Source organism: Malaya genurostris, chromosome 3 (assembly GCF_030247185.1).
Source record: "Malaya genurostris strain Urasoe2022 chromosome 3, Malgen_1.1, whole genome shotgun sequence".
Taxonomy (NCBI): Eukaryota; Metazoa; Arthropoda; class Insecta; order Diptera; family Culicidae; genus Malaya; species Malaya genurostris.
Genome location: NC_080572.1, coordinates 271494198 through 271506621, shown reverse-complemented (window position 1 = coordinate 271506621; position 12424 = coordinate 271494198). Strand labels below are relative to the sequence as shown.

The 12424-nt window shown below is 36.2% G+C and overlaps 1 protein-coding gene across 2 annotated transcripts in view; it reads right to left on the bottom strand.

The window, feature by feature from the left end:
- The window catches only part of LOC131439544 (uncharacterized), a 178424-nt gene that overhangs the window by 62613 nt on the left and 103387 nt on the right, over positions 1–12424 (bottom strand). The window lies entirely within an intron of this gene.

Sequence of the window (12424 nt, the reverse complement as noted above, 5' to 3'; positions counted from 1 at the left end):
TTAAAATTTTCAGATATTTACTCACTTTTCTCAGAGATGGTGTGACTAATTTTTACAAACTAAAATTCAAATGAATGGAGTTATGGTCCTTTACAAAACTTTTGAATTTCATTTGGATTTGACATCCGATTTCGGAATTATAGAGTAAGGTATGTCAAAAATGGTATACCGTAGCTGCGAGCGGTGAAACGAAACAACGAAAATTCGATTCCGGCTATCCTGGTTCCCGGTTTCCGATTCCGGAGGCACCGGAAATAGTAATCATATTTCCCCAAATGGATCACACTTACTTTTCTCAGTGATTTCCACCAACTAAGGTTCAAATGAAAAGCCCCGTGGTCTCATACGTAATTCTTGAATTTTATCCGCATCCGACTTCCGTTTCCGGAAATATAGGGTAAAGTGTGTTAAAAATTTCATACCATCACATGAACGGGCGAAACAAAAAATGTTAAAAAAAAAATCTAAATCGACAATTGCAATGTATGCTGGTTACGAACATCCTGGAACAAAATTTCTTCCGAATCAGAACTATTTTTGTTAATTTTTGTAAATCGACTTTGAACTTTCAAGGAAATTTTTAAATACTTTTATGCAAAAATTTCACTTGTTTTGTGAAAATCACTAGTATACTAGTAAAAAAGTTTTTCGAACCAAAACTTCTCTTTTCCAGTAGGGGAGACCGGGACTGATTGACCAAAGGGATAGGTTGGCGGAGTGGTTTTTCTGAAAAGGCTATTATGCACAATGGCGACATCTATAGTGCTTTTGGTAAAGTATTAAGTCACCCATGTACCGACCTAGTTTCAGGTATTTTTATGTTATCGTTTGTGTAGGAGAACGTTTGTTCATTTTCCGGCGTTGGAGGGTAAATTTCAGTTTTGGTAAAATAATACGTGTAATCAAGTAGATCAATTGACATCCGATTTCCAAAAACGTGGTACCATGGGAAAGGGCATTCAAAACTTCACAATCTTCGCATATCGGTTTCCAGTATTTTCGTTTTTGTTTATCGCGATTGTCCTCGAAAACATTCATTGGGGTAGGTTGGCCGAGTTGTAATTTTAGCTTGAATTTTCGTGAAATGTTACCTTTTTTTGATCGGAATTGGATATTTTTCTAATATTGATGATTAAAAGGAAAAACATAGAGAAATAAAAAATTAGAAAAATTAAAGGTTGAAAATTATTGATAAAACAGACGATTCAAATAATTTATTAATTAAATGCCATAAAACTTTTAGCATTTAGAGTTTCTGACAGGATTTGTAGCAGATTGACTCAAAACCCTAGCAAAACTCGTCCATTAGTATAGAATCTGTTGCAAATGTAGGCCATTCCGGAAAAGTCAGACCATCATCTAAGCGAGTGTTTCTGAGGAGCGTCAAGGTCGTTAATCGCAGATTGACCCAAATTTTTTTTTCAAACTCGGCCAACCTACCCTCTGGTTGACCGATTTTTTTCTCCGCCTTTGATTGTTAATAACTATTTACCTGATTTTTATACAGGAATGAAAAAAATTACATATATGCTCAAAAGGTGTTTCTTCATAACGGAACAAAACCGTGTTTTGAAAAGTTTAGCCAGGAATAGTATAGAAATTCCGAAAGGAAAATTCGGTCAACCAGTTCCAGTCTCCCTTACTGATTGATACGTTTGGCAAATATCGGACAACTAGTGGTAGAGTATTCTTTGAAATCTTCCCACAAATAGAGCTTCACTGGAATCTTGGGTGATTATGTACTTCAGTTTAGTTTAATTTTCGATAAAAAGACACTGAAAAAAAATTCAGTTTAGACAAAAAAAAATATTTTTTTTCTTTCAATGTGCTCATCTTGCAATGTATGCATGGCTAGTAGGAAGAATTATTCCTCATTTTGGGTAAAAATTGCACCCAAATCCAAAATGGTGTCTATATTATTAAATCGGCTTTTTATTTTCACAGTCGATTTTTTTCAGTGTGGGTCTCAGCTAGGAATTTGCCAATATTTGTAGGTTTGTTATATGTCGACTATAGTCATCGGAATAAAAATATGGTAAAATAGTTTGGTCTATTTCAAAAGTCTACACAGCTCGAAAAAAATCATGTAAATTTACGTCTCGATAAAGGCACAAACAAGAAGCGTTGCGATTGATCTGAATTTACAATCCAAAAGCTGTAAAATTATGTCATGCCAGTAATTTCATAACTAATTTAACTGAATTCGACATCATTGCAAACAGAAAGCTTATAGTTAAATGTTAATCGATGTGATAACGAGTATTCACTCCCAAAAATGTGGTAGGTTTTTACGTCAAGTGTAATTTTCATTTTTTTTTAGTAAAGATAAACTTTGGAAAAACAAATTATGCATAGTAGCTTTCGGTGAAGGAATTCGCAAGCCTAGAAAGTCTCATAAAAATTGAAAAGGGTGCTGACAACATTTGATCGAGTTGGCGTTAAATGCGTTAATTGTACCAATAGTCGTCCAATCTCATTATTTGAACCACCATAATATTAAGAGTGTGTCGAAAATAAGCTATCCACATTTTTTTCTTTCAAATTATGATGAAAAACGAGATTTTATTTAAATTAAAAATTTGACCGAGGTTAAACTTGAGCATAATAGAAACCGGATGAAATTTAAAGTATTCCCTTCGCGAATTTTCGAACTTTTGATCGAACGCTCTTCTTGAAGTTCCGGACAAGTATTGCATAGCATTTTTTGGACGCTTGAGCCCAAATTTTTTGAACTCCTGCATGTTCCCAGCTGCCTTACCAGTCTTTTTGAAACCCCTATTCACGATTGCCCAGTAACGCTCGATGGGTCGAAGCTGAGGGCAATTTGGTGGATTGATATTTTTCTCAACGAAATTTATACCCTTTTCCGCAAGCCAATTGAGAGTGGTTTCGGCATAGTGAGCCGACGCTAAATCCGGCCAAAACTGTGGAGGTGTACTATGCTATTCTTATATAAAGGCAGCAATCTCTTCTGGAGACACTCAGATCGATAGATTTCTGCATTTATAGTTCCGGTAGTGTAAAAAATGGTTGACTTCAAACCACAGGAACATATTGCTTGTTATACCAATACCTTTCGACCGAATTTCTCCACTTGAATCGACCTGTCCGCATCTCTCACATCCTCCCCAACGACGACAGTAAATTATTGTGGACCTGGATGGGTTTTGAGTCCTCCTTTACATAAGTCTCATCGTCCATCAAAACGCATGCATCCGGACACTGCAAAAGATGCGAATATAATTTCCGGGCCCTTGTTGCTACTCGCTTCTTCTGTTATACACTTTGTTTCGAGATTTTCTGCTTCTGGTAGGTCTTCAGGTGATTTCGCTTCTTGATACGCTGGATCATTCCGACACTCGTTCCCAATTTTTTGGCCAATTCACGTATTGACATTGGTTTGTTCTTCATGATTAGAGATATTACTTTCTGGTCCAGTTTCGGGTTGGAAGAATCGGGTTTTCTGCCACTTCCTGGTAGCCCATCCAAAGAATAGTGTTCCCCATACTTATTAATGATGGTTTTAGCACTGGCATGATGAATTCCTAACCACTTCGCCAATTTTCGCATAGTAATATCCTTCTCACTTAGCGATGTGCCCAGAACCTTAATTTTCACTTCCTTTTCAATACGCGACATTCTGAAAACGCAGAATTTCAACCACACAAACAAGTAAACAAACGAAACTGACAACGAAACGCACAGCATGCTGTGATCTGAGCATAAAAAACCATCACAATACTTTAGAAAGTATTGGTCTTTTTCTGGTCAAATTATTCGAAACATGTCCAGTTGCACAGAAACTATAAAAAAAGATGCTGAATCTCATTAATAATTGATCTGTTCCAAGTTGCTTCTAATTCGATCTTCACGTGGGATTCATTAGTGACAAGTGACCGAAAGATGGTATAATTTTATTCGCCACGAATGCTTGATTCAAGCGAGGAATCGTTCTGTCACGCAACTGAACACAACCGTTGATTTAGCTTTGCAGTGAGTCTGCTTTAACGATCGGTTTACACGAAAGATCACGATACAAGATCAATTCAGTTAGTACCTTCATTCGCGGGCCGGCATTCGTGTGGCAGTTCAAAGCGACTGGGAAGCCGAAACGCGGAGAAACCTGCGTGGGAAACTTTAGATTATTGCTCTACTGGCAAAGTAGCTCTAGCTCTAAAGGGGAAACTCTGGAGCGGCATGTTCGGAACGTTAGAAGCCTTTAGCGCCCACTGAGACATCGACACCGTCTTGATGTTCAAGTGTAGCGATCAGATAAGTGCATCGTAACGCAATCCAGGCGACTGCTGGCCATATATGCTTTACCCCAACATGCTCTTTTGCGGAAAACCGTCTCCAGCCGGTGTCAGAATCGATTGAATCTGCCCACCGGTGCCGGGTTCGATTTGGTGGCAATTCATTCGGTATGGATAGAGTAATTGGAGCGCAGTGCCGACAAACAGTCGACAGTTGCGCGTTTGCGTGTTTGCGGCTTAAATTGAACTGATCTTTCTCAAACTGCAACCCCCGGGTCGACGATGTGGGTGTGTGTGTTTGACTGCAGGATGTGATGATGCACTTCGGCCAGTTAGTAACGGCGGAACCTGTCAACAGACAACCGCGGTGACGAACGACAAAACGGTGAGCGCAAACGACGATGGAGACGCACGGTCTGCCAAGGTTAATTGTTTAAGAAATGACACGAATGCTGTCAATTTACTGGCGGAGTTCATCGGTGCCGGCCTGTAGCATCCAAGATCACACTGTCGCTAATGAGAGTACTTTTAAATTGACAATTTGAACTTGAAAGTTATGTGCTTTGCCTTGACGGATAAAATTAAATAAAAATTTTCATTAACGGACACAAGTGATGAGTTTGAACATTTTAGTTCGGCCGGATCGAAAAGCACGGCGTGGTCACATCATCAATCATAATCACCGATTGAGTCGTTTTTTTTTGTGTATCAAATAATCGTAGCAGCTGTTTAGAATGTGCAATTTCAGACTAGTCTCGGCTCATCATAATCAATAAAGTTTCATCTTTATGATCGCTTAGAACGCGCATCAGCTAAAAGTGTAAAATTTCAAATTTACATTCCGACGGCGTATGGGTCGACGTTTGAACCCGACTCAGTCCAGCCCCCATGCTAGGCTGTGTGCCAGAAGTCTTGGCAAGGGGCAATGATTTGTTGGCCTGTTCAATAAATCTTCCATTCCGATTGTTCGTCACTGTCAGGCTTTATGACTTCTCCTGTTCGATCTCGGCGCCTCCTCCTTTCGATCGCCCAAAATTACCCCACCAACCGACCGTACGACGGGTAGGTCTGCTCAAGGTAGATCGAAGCGAATGCACCAAAAAGTAACGTTTTCTTACGCGAAGTCTCGATGGCGTTTGATCGGGACGAATGCATTTTCGTTCGCTTCGTTTTCGATGCACCATAACAAATAGGAATCCGTGCGTGGTGGGGCCGAACCAGTGCCTGGTTCAGGCAGCAAAATGGCAAAGAAGCAGAGGCTATTCCGAATATTATTAAGTAGCATAAAACATTGTTTTTATTTTCAATTAATTTATGACGCGACGTTGCCACTAATGCTGCCGATGATGAATTTAAATTTCATTTTAATGGATTTGTGGCGATCCATCCGACACACAGTGGTTCGAATCAATAAAAACGTGGACATAAATCAGTAGCTGCCAAACCGTTCTTTTAATGCATATAGTTGCTTTGAAGAAATTATTTACAAATATATACCGCGTAATTTGATCCTATCATTAATTGCTCATGGCCTACTTTGACAAAAAATGTAACCATAACTTTTTTTTCTGAAGAGATAGGAATTTTTTTTCTTCTACAAAGTTTTAGAACTATTAAAAATAATTTACTTTGTCAAATATACCAAAACTCTAGGTCGCACCGTTTCGGATATACAAAGCGTTTTTATGGCAACCCCCTTAAAATCAGTTTTTTATTTATAAATTGTTTCGAGTTATTTTGTTATGCATACTTTGTTTGGAATAATTTTAGAATTTATAAAATCGCATATTTTTGTTGAAGATAGTGCATAGGTTTGTTCTTTCCTGGCAAAGTTATGCAACATTTTACCTTTTTTTTACCTAGGATAAAACCTTGCACTGAAGCGAAATATGCAACTTTATGCAGCTGATTTTTACAAAATTTGTAGGAAAAGATGTGCCCAATATCATACAAAAAAATCTAAGTGGAACTCGGTGGAACTTTTTTTTTAGGTCTTTTCAAAGTTAGTTTTAATTACTGAATTATGGCAACCCCCTTGAAACTAGTTTTCTAGTCATAACTTGTTTCGAGTTATTTTTTATGCATACTTCGTTTGGAATAATTGTAGAAAATATAAAATTTCATAATTTTGTAGAAGCCAATGCATAAGTTTATTCTTTTCTGGAAAATTTATGCATAATTTTACTTCTTACCCAGAAAACCTTGTGCCGAAGCGAAATATGCATTAAGCAGCAAACTTTTATAATGCTTATAGGAGAACATGTACCTTATCAAATTTTTTTCCAATGAGAATATCTTGAGTAATATTCGTGTGACTCATTTCACTATGGCCATGCTGAAACCATGAATGGTTAAGAAACAGAGGGCGCGCAGTGGTCCAAAACTGGAAAAAGACGGTCACAAGTCTGTACAGACTTTCACTGATTTTTAAGTAGTTAATGTTACCTAATAAATCATTACAATATGTCACTTAGTCGCATTGCATTCGATCAATCAGTATCAGTCACGCTATCGTCCGAGTTTTCCGTATCGCTAATTTCTTGTTCTGTTGTAAGTTCTAGCATATCAATTGCTTCCAGTGACAATTTCTTTCCAGTTTTGATAGGTTTGTAATAAATATTCGAAATCAGTTATATTTTACAGGCTGTTGAAAAAAGGCTTTGTGTGAAATACCCCATGGATTATTACTATACATGCTATGCACGTATGAGAGATATTTCTATCCTATTTCCGACTACCAGTCTGGACGCGCGTAAACACGCATAAACAAGTTCATGCTTGCATGCGCAACTTAAGCAAATTGTTGTGATTTTTATTTTGTTACTTTTTACAATTAACAATATTAGAATAAATCTAAGTGGAACTAGATGCAATTTTAGGCCTTTTCAAATTTAGTTTTAATTATTGAAAATCCGAAAAATTATCAAAACTTCAACACATATTTAAAAAATGGAAATATGTTTTCTAGACAAAATATGATAAAGTATTTTTAAAGTACAAACCTTTACGAAGAGATTTCATGTTTAAACGTGTAAATAAATGGAGTTATCGCGAAGCAACACGATTTTAAAGACAAGATGTTGATCGGGCGACGCTAACTGCAAGTTACAGAAATATCAGACGCGTGGCGCCCTCTGTTTCTTAACCATTCATGGTTTCAGCATGGCCATAGTGAAAATGAGTCACACGAAGAGTACTCAAGATATTCTCATTGGAAAATAAATTGGATAAGGTACATGTTCTCCTATAAGTATTATTAAAGTTTGCTGCATTAAGTAGCATATTTCGCTTCGGCACAAGGTTTCCTAGGTAAAAAAAGGTAAAATTATGCATAAATTTTCCAGAAAAGAATAAACTTATGCATTAGCTTCTACAAAATTATGAAATTTTATATTTTCTACAATTATTCCAAACGAAGTATGCATAAAAAAATAACACGAAACAAGTTATGACTAGAAAACTAGTTTTAAGGAGGTTGCCATAATTCAGCAATTAAAACTAACTTTGAAAAGACCTAAAAAAAAGTTCCACCGAGTTCCACTTAGATTTTTTTGTATGATATTGGGCACATCTTTTCCTACAAATTTTGTAAAAATCAGCTGCATAAAGTTGCATATTTCGCTTCAGTGCAAGGTTTTATCCTAGGTAAAAAAAAGGTAAAATGTTGCATAACTTTGCCAGGAAAGAACAAACCTATGCACTATCTTCAATAAAAATATGCGATTTTATAAATTCTAAAATTATTCCAAACAAAGTATGTATATCAAAATAACTCGAAAAAATTTATGAATAAAAAACTGATTTTAAGGGGATTGCCATAAAAACGCTTTGTATATCCGAAACGGTTCGACCTAGAATTTTGGTATATTTGACAAAGTAAATTATTTTTAATAGTTCTAAAACTTTGTAGAAGAAAAAAAAATTCTATCTCTGCAGAAAAAAAAGTTATGGTTACATTTTTTGTCAAAGTAGGCCATGAGCAATTAATGATAGGATCAAATTACGCGGTATATATTTGTAAATAATTTCTTCAAAGCAACTATATGCATTAAAAGAACGGTTTGGCAGCTAATGATTTATGTCCACGTTTTTATTTATTCGAACCACTGTGCGACAGGCCGTCGTCACCATCGTCTTCGTCGTGATCGTCTTCGTCGTCGTCAATGGCGTGGATAACCGCGCCTCATTTTAGTCAGACTGTATGGCAGTTGGTCTGATTGGTTTTAAGCGGCTGTGGAAGACACATTGATTGTTTGTGTTTCAGTATGTGGAATATGGTGCCCAATTCTTTGATGTATTTATGTTATTGTTGGAAAGTTGGAGGATTCGGATTTGAAAGAAAACAGAAAGGTGGATTGTATATTTTATTGTGAAATTCATTCGGAGTGCTATAGAATGATTTCAATCAAATTTTTACCGTATAGCATATTTGATGTAGAATTTATTTTGTTAGGTTTAATTCAATGTATAGAAATTTGAGTTCGAATAATAGTTATAACTTTATTCTCATTCGATTATTCCGCATTATTTTTAATTTATTTTTTTTATTTTTAATTTATACGTTAGTAATTTCGCATCAATATTAGGGGAGACCGGGGCAATTCCAGACACGGGGTAAAACCGGACTACTTGAATATCTTCTAAACCAGCCATTATTTCGATTCATGGTTTTACTTTGTAAACGCGCTTTCGTGTCAATTCAGTTTGGCGTCAACCGGATTTGTGTCAACAGGTGCACGTTTATCACTGAAATTATCTGGGCATATTTGATATCTGTGCATCGCTATGACGGTCTAGTTAGTGCTTTCAAATGATTATCATCTGCTGAATCCAGTGATTATTGAGCGCTTTCGATTACGTGGAAAATAAAATTATTATAGCGTCTTGAAAATATATTGGATTTTGGGTTGGTTTATTTATGGTAACTTGGTATAAAATCGAATGCATGTTTTTCCATGTCACTAATTGGGAATTTTTAAAAGTTTAAGCTACACAACAGTATAGATAAGTTTGGTAAAAATCTAGGTGTAATAGGATTTTTTTTCAATTTCCAATAAGCTTCAGGTATCATTGTTCACTAGGTGGATTAAAACAGCCTTGGTCATTCTCACACAGGGAGGCTATGCAATCACTGTGAAAACTGACTTTTTAATCGAGGCCCGTAGGACCGAGTGTGATATACAATTGTGTGTGTCTGTGTATGTATGTATGTGTTTATGGGTATTTGTGTGAATCGATTTTCACAAACTTATGTCGTTTTCGCTCGATGCCTAACCTAACCCAGTTTTCATTCTAACTGGTGTCAAACCGTTTGTTTGAAGCTAGTTTCGAACCTAGTTTCAACGAAATTGAAAATCAGCAAATCGAGTCAGTTTCGAATCTGGTTTTCATTTCACGTTTGTTCAAATCCCCGTTGCAAAGTACGATGCCAACAAAATTTCCTAAAAACTGTTTGTTTGATGATACTACCCTGGGTTAGATTCCGTTTTCTCAAGCTCTCTTGATTCCACAGCCTGTTATTGAAAATGTGAAAATCATACACCATCACTATCTACTACCTAACCTGATAACCTCACTACACCAAATTTATTCTGACAATCTTTTCCAATACAACCAAGACCGGTGAAAGAGGTGGGTACGGTGGGTAACTACCCACCTGAAATTTCGAGCAAAAAACAATGGTAATATTAGTATTATTTATAATACTAAAAATATTTTTATTGTAATCCGGGTAGTAAAATAAATCCAGATTATAGAATGCTAGCTCTCAATGTAGAGAAAGGATGTGAAGATATACCGCAGAAAGGGGAGACGTGACAAGGGTCGTTTGAGCAAGCAGAAATCTTTTAGTAACTTAACTTTCCCTTCCAGCAGAGGAGCCGAGCTTAAGCATCTCATCAATGCGAATCACTCGAGTCTCTGATATACCGGTGAATACCAATAAAGGTCTTTTACTCTTTACATTCCGAACCGGCAAAAGAAGACTGCCATACAAGTAGAAAGTAACAACTTATGGTAGCTTTGCCGGATTTAATAGTAAATGGTAGAAGACCTTTATCGGAATTTTCCGGCAAATGTTTAAGGTCGACTCCTCTGGTAGAATGTGTAAGTTAAGTTACTTAAAGATTTCTGCATGATCAAATGAACCTTGTCACGTCTCACCTTCTATATCTTCACATAAATAAAATCACTCAAAATTTTGAGTTTTTTTCAAAATGCAGAAAACCGTACAAAAAGTGCTCAAGTTTTGAACATCTATATCTAAATCATTTTTAATTGATTTTTCATATCATCACATAAACAGCATTAGAAATATTTCTACACTTCGATTGGAGTAGATGAATCTATATCTATAAAATCATATTTCAGATAATTTGTGATCGAAACTTCAGCGAAAATATTTGTCGAGGTCTCCTTTAACAAATACGACAGTTTTGTATACATAAGTTAACGGTTTCCATAAACTTTCTGCGTTTCAATGAGTGTGCTCACTTTTAAGAAAATCACTCATACAAACTAAGATTCAGTATCTAATAGACTTGCACTCTGTGTGGTTCAGAGAAGAAGAAAAAGCCGGTAATACATCGTTCCAAAAGTCCAGAAACAGGAACGTGTGCAGGAATATTTTTTATTCATCAACATTATCTTCAAATGACATGCAATCGTTCTAGCACTTTAATAATTTTTTAATTCCATCCTTATAGAATGATTTGTCAATGGCATACACATCGGATTCAGTTGCGGCGATGACTGTCTTATTCGAGCAAATTATTTTCCCTGGAGTTTCTTTTTTCTGATCAACAAAGGACAAGCAATCGATGGGAGCTAGGTTATTGTGAATAAGGTGGGTAAGGAAACAGATTTTGCCTTTCTCTATAGAAAGGTATTAGAATTGCTAGAAAAACCAACTTTTGAACGGAGCCGCGGAGACCCATAGTGTTATATACCATTCGACTCAGTTCGACGAGATCGGAAAATGTGTGTGTGTGTGTGTGTGTGTGTGTGTGCGTGTGTATGTGTGCGTGTGCGTGTGTGTGTATGTGTGTGTGCACTTTTAGAAGATATTTGAACGCGCTCAATTTTCTCAGAGATGGACCTGATTTTAACAAACTTAGACTCGTTTGATAATGATTGTATAAGTGACGTAACCGACAAAACGCGTTGTATTTATACGCGCTCAATTTTCACAGAGATGTCTGAACCGATTTTAACAAACTTGAGCTCACTTGAAAGCTACTATCGGGCCATTGATCAAGTTCAAAGATCAAATAGCTGTGACTTTTGGTTCCAGATATATGATGGTATAAGTGACGTAACCGACAAAACACGTTGATTTTTACCACTCTTATTTTGGGATCACCTCTAATTTCGTAAAGCGCTATTGTTCAAAAGTTTAAGCACATCGAAAAATGTCCTCATGCAAAATTTGAGCTAAATCGGACATGCGTAAGGGGCACTGCCCGGTGGTTAAGGTTTGGGGAAGTACATGAAATTTCCGAAATCAAAAAATTTTTTTGATGCCAAAAATCTTAAAATTGCATGCAATGTCGAGATTTAGTGTTTTCTCAAAAAAAAATTTTTTGAAAAAATCGACTTTCTGGGACTTTGATATTTTTACCCAGTCCCAGAAAGTTGATATTTTCAAAAAAAATCTTTTCGAAATAACAATTAATTTCGACGTTTCATGCAATTCTAAGACTTTTGGCATCAAATTTTTTTTCGATTTCGAAAATTTTATGTACCTCCTCCCTATGGTGATTTTTCAAGATCTATGAAAATTCCACTAAGTGGACTAAACAGGGTTTTTTTTAGATTAGAATCACTCTTCTCATACAAATATGCAACGCAAATGTCAAGCACTAGTTTGGAAAAATGATGCTGACTGTGTGACATAAACACTGAAGCATGCTTTTGTGAACTACTCGAATCAATCTGATTCAATTGGTTTCCAAATTAGTATCCGAAATTATTTAATGAAAGTATGAAATATATTTTGATGAGACTGTTATAAAAGAAGAGAAAGGCATTATCACACCACTAGGTGGATTAAGAAAGTTTTTTTGCTCTTCTTATGAGACCATTTTTTACGACTTCGCTCTTTAAACGCATCAATAACTCAACGTAATTATAGCTTTTGATGATACTTTCCTGTTCAATATAGTCGATGATAA